Source organism: Pelodiscus sinensis, chromosome 2, assembly GCF_052426305.1.
Source record: "Pelodiscus sinensis isolate ZL-2025 chromosome 2, ASM5242630v1, whole genome shotgun sequence".
In the NCBI taxonomy this organism is placed as follows: domain Eukaryota; kingdom Metazoa; phylum Chordata; order Testudines; family Trionychidae; genus Pelodiscus; species Pelodiscus sinensis.
Window position 1 is genome coordinate 76,595,236 of NC_143053.1, and position 14,036 is coordinate 76,609,271.

At 43.5% G+C, this 14,036-nt stretch overlaps 2 long non-coding RNA genes across 2 annotated transcripts in view; one reads left to right on the plus strand and one right to left on the minus strand.

Annotated features, from left to right (window-relative positions):
- Nucleotides 1–14,036, minus strand: part of LOC142827094 (uncharacterized) — a 37,189-nt gene that overhangs the window by 3,353 nt on the left and 19,800 nt on the right. The gene's annotated exons all lie outside the window — the stretch shown is intronic.
- LOC142829332 (uncharacterized) lies at nt 11,131–13,515 on the plus strand. Its single transcript, XR_016348783.1, has 2 exons — nt 11,131–13,088; nt 13,279–13,515. It is a non-coding gene; the product is annotated as an uncharacterized LOC142829332 (long non-coding RNA).

Sequence of the window (14,036 nt, forward strand, 5' to 3'; positions counted from 1 at the left end):
TCTTTGCTGTCTTTCACCTTGTGCATTCACGTGGGCTACGTCTACACTGGCCCCTTTTCCGGAAGGGGCATGTACATTTCACTAGTCGTCGTAGGGAAATGCGCGGGGGATTTAAATATCCCCCGCGGCATTTAAATAAAAATGTCCGCCGCTTTTTTCCGGCTTTTTTAAAAGCCGGAAAAGCGGCGGACATTTTTATTTAAATGCCGCGGGGGATATTTAAATCCCCCGCGCATTTCCCTACGACGACTAGTGAAATTTACATGCCCCTTCCGGAAAAGGGGCCAGTGTAGACGTAGCCTTAGGGTATGTCTACACTACAGCACTAATTCGAACTAACTTAGTTCGAATTAGTTAATTCGTACTAAGCTAATTCGAACAAACGCATCCAGACTAAAAAACTAGTTCGAATTAGCGTTTTGCTATTTCGAACTAGCATGTCCACACAGAGTGGACCCTGAACCAGGGTTAAGGGTGGCCGGAAGCAGTGCCGGCAGGGCATCAGATTAGGACTTGGAGTGTGGAGCTTCTGTCTCAGGCTAGCTGAGGGCTGTGCTTAAAGGGACCCAACCCCCACCCCGGACAGACAGTTCTCAGGGATTCCCCGCTTGAAAACCAGTCCTGGCTTGGATTGCCCTGAGTGCCCACACTGGGCACATCACAGCACTCGGCCATCAGACCGGCTGCACTTGCTGCAGGCTGCCATCTGAGGAGAGGGGGCAATTGGGGGGCTGCAGGAGAGCTTCCACCCCCAGAAGCCCATAGAGCCAGCCCAGTCCTCTCCATCGGGGGCTCGTACCCCATTCCTCCCTCACCTCCTTCCACTTACCCCTCCCTAGCCCCCCTTCCTGATGTACAAAATAAAGGAAAATTGTGTTCAAAAATAGAATCTCTCTTTATTGAACAAAACTGGGGGAGACTGGGAAAAGGAGGTGGGAGAGGGGAAGAGAGAGGGTGGGAGAGGGGAGGGCAACTACCATGATGAGGGGTTTGGAACAGGTCCCATATGAAGAGAGGCTAAAGAGACTGGGACTTTTCAGTTTAGAAAAGAGGAGACTGAGGGGGGATATGATAGAGGTCTATAAAAGCATGAGTGGGGTGGAGAGGGTGCATACCGAAAAGTTCTTCATTAGTTCCTATAATAGAAGGACTAGAGGACACCAAAGGGAAGGAATGGGTAGCAGGCTTCAAACTAGTAACAGAAAGTTGTTCTTCACAAAGCAAAGAGTCAACCTGTGGAACTCCTTGCTGCAGGAGGCTGTGAAGGCTAGAACTAGAACAGAGTTTAAAGTGAAGTGAGATAAAGTGATGGAGTGGTATTAGCCAGGGGGTAGGAGTGGTGTCCCTGCCCAAAGTTTGTGGAAGGCTGGAGAGGGATGGCATGAGACAATGCTTGGTCACTGTCTTCGGTCCATTCCCTCCAGGGTCCCTAGGGTTGGCCGCTGTCGGCAGACAGGCTACTGGGCTAGATGGACCTTTGGTCTGACCCAGTACGGCCATTGTAAGTTCAGGGCTCAGGGTCTGGGGTTTCAGTGGACCACCTTGATTTTCATGAACACCTGCTCCTTGGTGGCCAGGCTGGCAGCTCTCCTGCCCTAGACGGCTGCTTTCCTGTGCCTAGTGCAGAGGTCGTGGACGAGGTCCACGATGTCTGCACTAGCCCAGGCGGGTGACTGCCTCTTGCGGTCCCGGACAAGCTCCCGGGAGCCGCCAGCCTTGTTCCGGGAAGAGGGGGAGGGCTGGGGGGCATCGGGTGGCTGGTTCATGCTGTGCCAGGTGCAGGGTCTGCTAGCTGGGTGCTGGCAGGCTTGCACCTGGCACGGGCACCGTAGCCAGCCCGTGCCCCTTTAAGGGGTCCGGGGCCGGGAGGGGGGCAATAGAGTTTCCCTGTTGTTGGCCAGAGTGGCCACCATGGCAAGCTGGGGAGGGCTAGCCTCCCACTAGTTCGAATTAAGGGGCTACACACCCCTTAATTCGAACTAGTAAGTTCGAACTAGGCTTAGTCCTCGTGGAATGAGGTTTACCTAGTTCGAACTAAGCGCTCCGCTAGTTCGAATTAAGTTCGAACTAGCAAAGCGCTAGTGTAGCGCCTATCAAAGTTAATTCGAACTAACATCCGTTAGTTCGAATTAACTTTGTAGTGTAGACATACCCTTAGAGGAGTTGAGTGTGGGTGTAAAGTGTTACCTTCCTGACATGGTAGCAGTTTGCGCCCACTTTGTACAGGGGCAAATGACTATAGATGCAGCAGAAAATCACTATCCTTAACTCCTGCCCCATAGGACAGGTTCTTGTAAGTCTTTTATATCTTAACTCAGTTCCAACAGGTATCTGAGAAACAAAGAGCGAGGGAGGAGGACATGGAGTAGTTACCTATATTCAAAGCCCTTTTTCAGGTTTGGAATTTGGTGATCTTGAATAAAAGACCGGAAAGAATCACATTTATATTATATTCCCAATGCACTGCTGGTGAGTTGATGTGTGGAAATTTTACACTAGTGAGGCCCACTCTTTATTTCTTCTCATAATTCAAATCCCTCCTCAAGTCCTACTTGTGACAGAATGCCTGCAAGAAAGCAGCCAGTTTGGAATCACAAATTAAGGAGCTCACCTAGGTATGTCTACACTGCAACACTATTTCGAAATAACGAGCATTATTCTGAAATAACTTAGTCTGCATCTACACAGCAGGCAGTTATTTTGAAATAGTGTTAAAATACTGTCAAGCTGGAGGACTTCTTACTCCAACTCCTGTAACCCTAATTGTGCAAGGAATAAGGGAAGTTGGAGGACGAGTGCTCTATTTCAAAATAAGTGCTGTGTAGACGCTCCCTATTTCGAAATAAGCTATTTTGAAATAAGCTACGCAATTGAGGTAGCTCAATTTGCATATCTTATTTCGAGTTACGCTCTGTGGTGTAGACATATCCCCAGGGATAATTTATGCATAAAAAAATAATAAATAGAACAACCACACAGGAAATATAGCCCATGCAATACATGTGACTTTTCTCAGCCTGATTGCTCTGATTGTATGTGTAAGAACTTGCAGGGCTGGAACTATGGGAGTTCTGGGTTGCTAATACCTCTAAATTGCCTCTGCAGGCACATGCTGAGCTCCCATGGGAAGGGTCTGTGACCCAGCACCTCAGGAAGTACTACTCAGCAAGATCTGAGTGGCAGTCCCTCACAGACCGCTGATTGGCCAGTACTAGTACATAAATAAAAGCTGGGACAAGGAACTGCCTAAGTTACAATAGAGACTATCTGTCCATCTTTGCGCCAGACCCTACTCATAACAGACCCTATACTCTGGCTTCCAATCTTGATTTGTCCTTGATTTTGTTCTTTGATTGTTATCTGTAACCCGGGCCTGATCCTGGGCTCCTGGTGACCTAACACTGCCTGATTTCTGATGACTGATTCTTGGTTTGCCCTATGTCCTGTCTCAGACCCTAAGTAACCTGAACCTACCTGCCTCCCGATGTCTGAACCTGAGACTGACTTCTGTCCTGGCTCAAACCTCTTGTTAGCTGACTCAGTCCAACCCTTGCTCTGACAGCTATGAATGACTGCCCTGGTTCTCATTGTGACCATATGTTTTATGTTTTCTCATCCTCATTGTCTTTCTCCCCATTAGTCTGGGGAGAAACCATGAATATTTTCATGCAATTTCATAAATCTGTCCCAAACAGTCAGGACTGGAAAGTAGTAACAAAACCACAAACCAGAAAATTTTATTTGATTTGGAGTTTCGTTATGAATTTTTTCACACAGCTGGTCCTGTCAAGGTGGGAAAAACACTGTGGTTTGAAACATGTTTTTTTATTATTAACATGAAAAATAGTAAAGTATGAGGTATACTTATGTCTCAGTTTTTTTTAAAAAGTGAGGGGGGGGCAGTGTCAGTCTTTGCTTGATTTGCACTCCCAAAGAAAATGAACATAAACATGCTCTCCTGACTCACAGAGTATGAATCAGAGTCTCACAAGTTCTTGTAGGTAATTGGCACTATTCTTGCTTTTCCAGAAGTACTCAGAAATCAATACAGACAGGACAAAAGGATGAAATTGATATCGGGCTATTGCATTAAGCTCCATTTTAGATAAATGGGCCAGGTTCACTAAAAGTAGCTAACTTAAGTATAAATTATGTCTAGTACCAGGTGAGGGGAGATTGAGTCTGAGATCTTGTCTACACGACAAAGGCATTATGATTAAACTAGCAAAAGCTACAGGACTCTTTTGCCAGTGTAGCTTAGCCGCGCCCCCTCCCAGAGGGAATAAGGTCTTTCTGCAATGCTATGTCCCTTAAGAGGGACCATTGACACACATCCCTCACCAGCACAGCTATGCTTGCAATATTTCTAAGGGTATGTCTACACTAGAGAAAAGATTGAAGCTGCTGCCGTCCATCTTCCAGGGTTCAAATTTGCGGGTCTAATGAAGACATGCTAATTCAAACAGAAAGGGGAACTCTGGTTGATACAGGTAGTCCCACTTCCATGAGGAGTAAGAAAAGTCAAAGGGACTGTTTTCTCCCTTCAACAGCGCTAAAAGTCGAGTGAAGGTACTTAGACTCCAGCTATGCAACTAATGTAGCTGAAGTTTTGTATCTCGATTTGGCCTTATCCCATGATGTAGATATATCCTAAGGCTATGTCTACACTACAAGGTTTTTGTGCAAAACCCGCCATTTTTGCGCAAAAACCAGTGGAGCGTCCACACCTCAAGCGTGTTTTTGCGTAAGTAAATTGGCAGAACAGAGGGCTTTTGCCGGTAGAGTTATTCCTCTCTCATGAGGAATAATTCCTTTTTGCGCTACAGCTCTTGTGCAAAAAGGCAGGTATGGACACTCTGGACAGGGTTTTGAGCAAGAAACCCCTATCGGCAAAAGCACAGATGTTCTGATGGCCATTCTGTGAAGGGCAATCAGAGATTTCTTGTGCAAGAATGTCCATGCAGTGTGGTCGCTCTCTTGCACAAAAGCACATCGCTTTTGCAATGCGCTTTGAGGTTCTTGCGCAAAAGCTCTTCAGTGTAGACTAAGCCTAAGTGTAGTCCAGACCTGCGAGAGGGCAGGTCAAAATTAGTTAAACAATAAAAGTAGGTGTTGGATCACTGAGGTTCTTCAGGATCCCCTGAATGGATGATGCAGCCATGACATGCCTCACAAACTAAGACATGGCCCTGGGCTTTTGACTTTTATCCTATCAGAGCTTTTCATAGTCCTCTCACAGAAGAACTCACAGTTGTGTTCAGAGCCTTAAAAGACTCTGCAGTATTATTTTTTGGGGAAGGGGTAGATTGAGGACTATAGCACAGGAGAGGAAGACAAGCTGCTGTCTTATACTGCTCTTTCTTTCTTTCTTTCTTTCTTTCTTTCTTTCTTTCTTTCTTTCTTTCTTTCTTTCTTTCTTTCTTTCTTTCTTAGTATTTAAGACCTTTATCCTGAAAACACCATATGAGTGTGTTAAATTTACCTATCACTAGTTCGACTGAAATTAGTGTTTTCAGGATTGAAGCATAACTGTTTGAAAGAAATGAAGAGAGCATGGCCAGCACATATTAGCTATGTCTACGCATGCTAATTTTGAACTTGGGAATAGGGAAACCCTACCTGAAAGTAGGAATAAAAGATCCTCCGGAAAAGGGCTTTATTCCGGAGGATCATGCCACTCTAGATGCTTTTTTCCGGCTTTTCCCTAATCCGGAAAAAAAGCGGCGGACATGTTTATTTAAACCCCGTGGGGGATATTTAAATCTCCCGCGGATTTCCCTATTCCCAAGTTCAAAATTAGCATGCCCCTTCCAAAGAAGGGGCCAGTGTAGACGTAGCCATTAGGTTTGGGTTTATTTTGTTGCTTTAGTTTCATAACATCTCTTTAAAACAGACCTGAAATAGCAGAGGATTTTCTTCCCCATATAATTTGGGGTTTCTGTCCAAGTTTTCTACAGACATACTGATCCTGGAGCTAATGCACAAATAGATTCAGATGGTTTGCAATCGATTTTCTAATGTTTCACACAAGGAAGGGTAATTAAACAGAGATTTTTTTACTAGCTATTTGCTCAGTTCAAATATTAACCATAGAATTCTAACTCTTGTGTTGTCTATTTGGCTGTGCTGTGTGCCTGTGCACTCTCTAGCCACTCCCTTATGCTCCTAATTGTAGCTGTATGAGACAGAGTTGGAGTAGGCTCTTTGGGCTGGTAATTTCCTTCATTCCCTCCCCCTACAAGTATGCTTCAGTGATTTTCAAAGGTGTTCTGTGGAAGGATCTATTTTAGAGACCCATTTCTTTTTCTTTCTTTTTTTCTTGGTGGGCTTGTGTACAGAAATGACAAACAAGCTTTGGAAAGGAGCCATGTTCACAGAGCATGGAGCCTTTTCTAAAGCTCCATTGTAAGACTAGGTTTCAAACCTATTCTGTTCAAGTGAGTTAGAAATGTACCCAAATGCATTCTTTCCCTATCACTAATACAGTAGGGTAGAAGGTGAGACAGATCAGGTTAACTGGAAAGGTATTAGCAATCCATTTTCACACTAAAGTGAGACTAGTTTGGTCAGTTATTTATTGTGCTCCCATGAAGAAATGACTGTCCAGTAAATGGTGGGTTTTTCTTTTTAATTAAGTGTTTGAAGTGAAACTTCAGAAGTGCTGGAAGTATGGCTGAGAAATGCCAGTCTCCTTTTTAAAAAAAATGATTTTAAAAGATGGATGTCTTAAATGTAACTTACAAATGCAGAGAGGAAAATATTACCAGAATCCAGGACCTGTACATACATGCTTACCTAATCCTTGGTTACTCAACATTGACTCCTAAGGGCTACGTCTACACTGGCAGCTTCTTGCGCAAGAATTCTTTTGCGGAAGAGTTCTTGTGCAAAATCTCTTCCAGAAGAGAGCATCTACACTGGCATATGCTTTTGCGCAAGAGCATCCATGCCAGTGTAGACGCTCTCTTGCGCAAGAAAGCTCTGATGGACATTTTAACCATAGGGCTTTCTTGTGCAAGAAATTCATGTTGCCTGTCTACACTGGCCTCTTGCGCACGAACAGTTGCACAAGAGGGCTTATTCCTGAGCAGGAGCATCATAATTCTTGCGCAAGAAGCCCTGATTTTATACAGTAGAATATCAGTTTACTTGCACAAGAACACACGGCCAGGCTGTGTCTACACTGGCACCCTTTTACGTAAAAGGAATGCTAATGAGACACTTCGGAATTGCAAATACCACGGGGGATTTAAATATCCCCCGCGGCATTTGCATGAACATGGCTGCCGCTTTTTTCCGGCTCGGGGTTTTGCCAGAGAAAAGCGCCAGTCTAGATGGGATCTTGCGGAAAATAAGCCCTTTTCCGGAAGATCCCTTATTCCTACTTTCAAGGGATCTTGCGGAAAAGGGCTTATTTTCCGCAAGATCCCGTCTAGACTGGCGCTTTTCTCCGGCAAAACCCCAAGCCGGAAAAAAGCGGCAGCCATGTTCATGCAAATGCCACAGGGGATATTTAAATCCCCCACGGCATTTGCAATTCCGAAGTGTCTCATTAGCATCCCTTTTACGGAAAAGGGTGTCAATGTAGACATAGTCCCTGTGTAGACAGGCAGCAAGTTTTTGTGCAAGAGCAGCTGCTTTGGCGCAAGATCGCGCCAGTGTAGACACAGCCCTAGGGTTTAAGGGCTGCAAGGGGCCATAAAGTTTATCTAGTTTGACCTCTTGCACATCACCGACCACAGAACCTCATTTCCCCACCCCTGTAAGAGGCCCATAACCTGTGACTGAGTTATCTGAAGTCCTCAAAACTTTAATTGAAGACCAAGTTACAGAAAATCCATATAAATGGGTTGTAACTTAATATATTAATGGAGCCAATTTCATATTGATTTCTGCTGTTTCTGAGTCAATTGAATATTTCTAATAAAATATAACTTACATTTTTTTATACAACATTCACATTTTAGGAATTTTAGCATTATTCCCTACATTGTTGTCTTAAGTTTTTGGTTTATTCTAATTTTAAATGACTCAAACACTAGGATGTCCACCATCTTCCTCAGGAGAATATTTCATATTCTGATATCCTAATGGATGCAACTATTAAGAATATAGTGATAACCTGTATGCCCATGACCTTAGACTATCAAACCAATATCTTTAGTTCACACAATAATATTTTCTTTCCAGTATCAAACTCCACTTGAAAGTTCTTCACAAGTCTAGTCCTCCCTAGGTATTCACTCTTGTTTCAAATGAGATTGCAAGCAGTCCCCTGTGTGCTTGTGTCGCCATTTAGGACAGATTCAAATGCCAGCCAGCTGATTAGCAGAACACAGACAGCTAGGGATTTTTTGTTTGTTTCTACTATTGGTGCACATGTGCACATACCTCGGTGCACATACAAATTATTCCACACCCAATGGAAAAAAGTGCACATGGATGGAAAAGATTAGAAAGAATATTACCGTGTATGCTTACTTGTCAACTTTTCTTTTCTGTACCTTTTTCTGCACTGTCCCTTCAATTCTTTAAAGCTCTCTTGAAGACATACCTTTGTTGTGATGCCTATAAGAAACCAACTAGTTTGATGATGACTAAATTGAGGGACAGATGGGGCACTCTGGTACACATTATAAATAGAGTAACAAAGCAAAAAATAGCAAATGTTTATGGGTATGAATTAGCTATATCTTTCTCCCTTCACTTAGACTCTAAGCTTCAGTCCTGCTATTGACAGTACATGGGCCAATAGCAGCATCTGCACACAACCCAGCTGAAGTAAATTGTAGCTATTTGGGGCACATACATATGAGATTGTGTAATGCCTCGTTCAAAGGGCCTCAATCCTGGCTGAGGCTTCTAAGTGCCATCGTAATATAATTATTGAATAGTAATAAATAGTTAATGTGAGCAGTTTGAGCAGGCAACATGTGTTCCAAATATTTTAAAATGCACAGATTAAATAAACAAACAGACTCTGTTCATGGACAATCAACATGCATAGAAAGAAGAAAAAATCATGATTTTTTTGTTCGTTTGTTTTTGCTCTAAACAGTTCATCCAGTTCTACTGATTGCTCTAGGGTTCATTTGATAGGCATCGTATCTGCATAAAAGCTGTGGAATTGGGTCAACAAAGTTGAGGGTGAAAAGTATATTATTCCTCTCAATAGCTATGCCTGATGATAGTTCTGCATTAACCCAGTCACAGGATATAAATGGTGAATGGCCAAAATAGTTGTGCCCTTCTCTCTGTGACTTTAAAATTTCCACAGGAAGAAAAACCGAGCAAAGAGAATTCTATAAAAACTAAAGAGCCCCAGAAAAATTCTTTAGCATTCCTTTAAAAAAGAACCCTGAGCAAATTTTGAAAACCAAGCACTGGAACAAAAAAACCGACAACATATTTATATAAAAAAGCAATTTATTTGAGTAGCAATGTTCTTTATTCCCCCTGCTTTTATTAAAGATGGTAGTGCTTGTTTGAAGAGCTTTTTCCCTCACAATCCGGCTTATTTTTTATTTGTGTGTTTCTGTTTAGGGAATTTATATGTCTAAGATATATCATGCTGTTTCTACAGAAACAATTGTAACACAATTGGTACAGAAGAGGTGGGGAAAACAAAGAACTTTTAATATACTAAACATTCATACTAAATGTGAAGGTCATATTTTCAAATAGATGTATTCCATCTTCTAATTTTATACAATCAAAATCACGTGCCTACCTTTACAAGTGCATAATTTTGAACATGTTTGTTTCTGAACCTCAAATGTCTGTGGATGCAAACTGGATGGGGAGATCATGATAATAAACATGATTAACACGGGAACTAGGGGTCACCAGGGCTGTGTCTAGACTGCAAAGAAAAGTCAGAAAAAGATATGCAAATTGCATTTCCAAAATGTAATAGAAACATTAACAAATGTGTCCTTACAAACTCTGTGCAAGGTAAGTAAATGTTACATTATCCTTAGTTTATAGGCGAGGAAAATGAGACAGAGAGGATTTAAGGGTGAAATTTGTTCCTCCACAAGGTCAATGCACCACTTAAGTCCCATTTAAGCCTTATTTTGCAGATGTAAATATTACCATGAAGCAATGCAGATGTTATTAATTTAAGCAAAGTAGGGACCTTTTGCTGGCTATGCACAAGGCTGAAATTCACACTAAGGACTAAATTGGGCCTTTAGGCTCAGCATTTACTGTTGTATAGTGCATAGCTACAATGCCCCAAAAAGAGCTCTAAGAAGAAACTGTGTCTCTGTAAGACTTACTCATAGACTCATAGACTTTAAGGTCAGAAGGGACCATTATGATCATCTAGTCTGACCCCTGAACAATGCTGGCCACAGAATCTCACCCACTCACTACTCACCTATATCTCAGATATTGAAGTCCTCAAACAATGGTTGAAAGACCCCAAGATGCAGAGAATCCTCCCGCAAGTGACCCGTGCACCATGCTACAGAGGAAGGTGAAAAACCTCCAGGGCCTCTGCCAATCTACCCTGGAGGAAAATTCTTTTCCGACCCCAAATATGGCAATCAGCTGAACCCTGAGCATGTGAGCAAGACTCACCAACCAGACACCCAGAAAAAAGTTCTCTATAGTAACTCCTATCTTCCTACCATTGGCCTATTTACCACTAGTGATGGGGCGCCGATCCCAGCCGTGCCGGAACCGACGGCACCCCGCACTCCTGAGCCCGCAGGGGGCAAAGGGGAGGCTGGCGAGGCTGCGGGAGCACCACCTGCGGCGTCTGGTCGCCCCGGAAACTGCGAGCACGGACGCTCATGGATGGCACCCCGGCTCACGTGCCCCGTCTGTACGGGGATAGCCAGGGACGCAGTCGGCACCCGGAGGAGATTCCCCTCCCCGGGTGATGTCATCACTCCACGCCTAGACGAGGGGGGCGGAGCTAACGGAGGCGGGCATTTTAAAAGATGCCTGGGGAGAGGAAACATGGGGGGGAGGACGCTCCAGCCGGGAGAGAGGGAAACCAGATGCGGAGGGAGTGAGGAGCGGGTTCCGCTGGCCCAGGGGAGACCTTCACCAAGGCGGATCAGACAGCGAGAAGGAGGAAGTGACCCAGGACGGGGACGGCAAGCGGCGTCAGCGCCTGTGGCCAGACAGCCTGCCTCCATATTATCCATCTTATTTGCCTCTCTGAAGCACAGGGCAGAGAAGGAGCAATAATATCAGCATAGTCTATGCTGGCTCATCTGATCCTGAGAAGCTGAAACACAGATATGTGGATAGAGAGTAGCTAAGTCAATAAGCTGGCCTCGAGGCTGCGGCTGGCACCTATGTTGATTCGAACACACACAGTCCCAGGAAGAGGAATTTCCCACTGAGAAAACAATGTCCTGTACTTCAAAATTTAATCATCTCAAATCTCTCTTACAAGTGTAAATTAAGTTCACAACTCCCTTGTAAGAACTGGTCTCACAGCAGACAGACCAGCATCAATTGGCAATTAAGATAAGAAAGAGAAATACGTGACCCCATGATTATAAAAGTTGGGCCCAGCACACACTCACTTTGAGTGTCATTCTACCCTCTACCTGCTGGTCGGGTTAGGTGTTTGACCTCCCGAGGTTCTATGGGGACGCCCACCTCGTATTTTCGTCTTTCCTAGGAATTGAGGGACCGGCCCTGGCCTGACATGCTGGAGTCGAGAGGCACAGAAGGGGGTAAAAATGGTACCTGGATGTGGTCCTCTGTCTTAAGTGTACACATAGAAAGAGTAAGCTGTTACTTGGTACCATTATTTCTATTTTTCTATCTTTATCTTCTTTGTAACCATTTTTAAGATCTATATTTTGCTAATAGTTAAGAAATAGAGCAATAGCCATTGCAACCATATGATTTATAAGCTTCCTCAATAAACCTGTAACTGTTTAAGCTTTAACCTGACTCCTTCAGTTGCTGTAACAGAACCAAGCACAATTTAAAAGAACTTCAGCCGGTCTAAAGGGACAGTTATAGGAAGAGCTTGGGCGTTTGGATCTGTGTCACTCCCAGGTGACAGGACCCACTGGGGCATCTTTCAGTCTTTCCTCAAGGCTGCCCGCTGCGAAGGAATTATGAAATTCTAGCAGCTGAAATCTAAGATGTAATAAGCTCTTCCTATATAACGGGGCGTCTGTTGGCCTGCTGGCCACCCTCTGCGATGGGACCCCGGTCCTAGCAGTAAAGGCACGGACGTTAAACCTTTTCTCGGAAACATACACACACACACTGCCCTGACCGTCGGCTGACAGAATTGGCGTAGTCGGCAGGATTGTGCTACTGGTTCACATACAGCAACATGAAGCCTGTCATGATAGACATGGATTTTAGTGGTATAGAGAAAGGGTTTGCCCAGGAAGGTTGGGGCAACCCAAAATTGGATAGAGAAATGTTAGAAAAGGATTGGGGAAATCCTGAGGAGTTGTGGGTGCAGTTCTGTAAGTATAGAACTGCCTGCAAGCTAAAGAATGGGACAAAGCCTGAGTCTGTGGAAAGGAGCCACTTTCCATTTAGCAAGGAAAACAGGATCAGGCCCAGACAAGCAGGCAGAAAGGAAAACAGGATCAGGCCCAGGCAAGCAGGCAGAAAAGGAAAACAGGATCAGGCCCAGACAAGCAGGCAGGTAACAGATAAGATTGAAAGCCTTGTGGTAGAACTGAGAAAAAGGCAGTAACTACTGGGAATCTAAACCCTTAAAACATACTTACAAGAGTAATATCTGAAACAAAGCCAGTTTTATTTCAGAGATAAGAAAGTGTTTTAAGGAAAGAAGAAACACAGAGAATTTAAACTCTGCAGAGAATGGAGAGCAAATGCAGTTGTGCAAATGCTAAAATGGTGTAGATAGAAAACTGTGGTTTCTTTACAGTCATTCTGAAGGAAAAATGGGCCCTTTTTCCAAAGGAATGTCTGTAAATAATCCAGGCAAATTTGATTCAAATCTGTACATTTGATTAGAGAGACTGCTAAAAGAACTCTAAAGAGAGGGGGTTCTATTGGAACTGAACTACCCCAATGAATAAAAAGGGAATGTAATTGTTGTACAGCTATGTAGAAATAGTGTAAGAAAGGTTCAGAGAGAATGTATGTGTATCTGTGTGTAGATATATATATATATAGTGTAAGTAATAAATGAAGTTTTCAAGGTCCAGTAATCTTGTTTGTAGGTTTAAAACAGATTGGTTTGGTTTACTTTCAGTAAGACCATTTTAGTCCAAGTTGTTTAATGAAGGTACAGGAAAACTGTAAGCATAAAGAAAGAGTTACACTATATGCAAAGTTTAATGTGGCTAAGTAGTGTTGTAGACAAAGATTGCACATTTTCCTGTAAACTATAGAATGAGTAAAAACTGCAAACAGACTAAAATGCTGTGAAAGCTCCAGGAGCCACACCAGGTTGTGATTTTCCTTTGTGGTGCAAATGCCCTAGCTGGCAGCACAAAGAAGCTTTGCAGGTAATAGCTAAGTTTGATTAGCAAACTACCTGAGACCAGAAAGTTCAAATTGTAGCCCTCCAGAAAGAAAAAGGAGGTATTGGTATTGCTATTTTAATCCCAATAGGAGGTTGGGAATACTAGGAAAAGTCTAAATATAAGCAGTCTTTTAAGAAGGCAGAGAGAAGACTGAGACAATTGGCATTTGTAAAAGATGTTACCCCGTTTGAACAAAATCTTGCAAAGATTCGGGCATAGCCCTTGGTCTGATCAAGTGTTAATTGCTGTCCATACAATTTCAGACCTAGAAGACAAATTGACTAACTTACTTGTGTATATGTAAACCCTCAACTTCAAAGGAGAGGGAAACAGCTGCAGCTTTTGTCTTCTGTGGAAAACCTGTAAAGAGGTGTTCTTCAAAATTGGCTGATACCTCTGCTGCAGACATAGAGAGGTAGAAATGCATGTCCCTCAGTACCCAGACGAGCTAGATTCCCTTAAGGATGGGTGCTGAGAGTTAAAGAAACTCTCAGATTTATTTTTTTTTCTTCCCTCAGGAATATGTTTAAGAAAAGGACCAAGAGG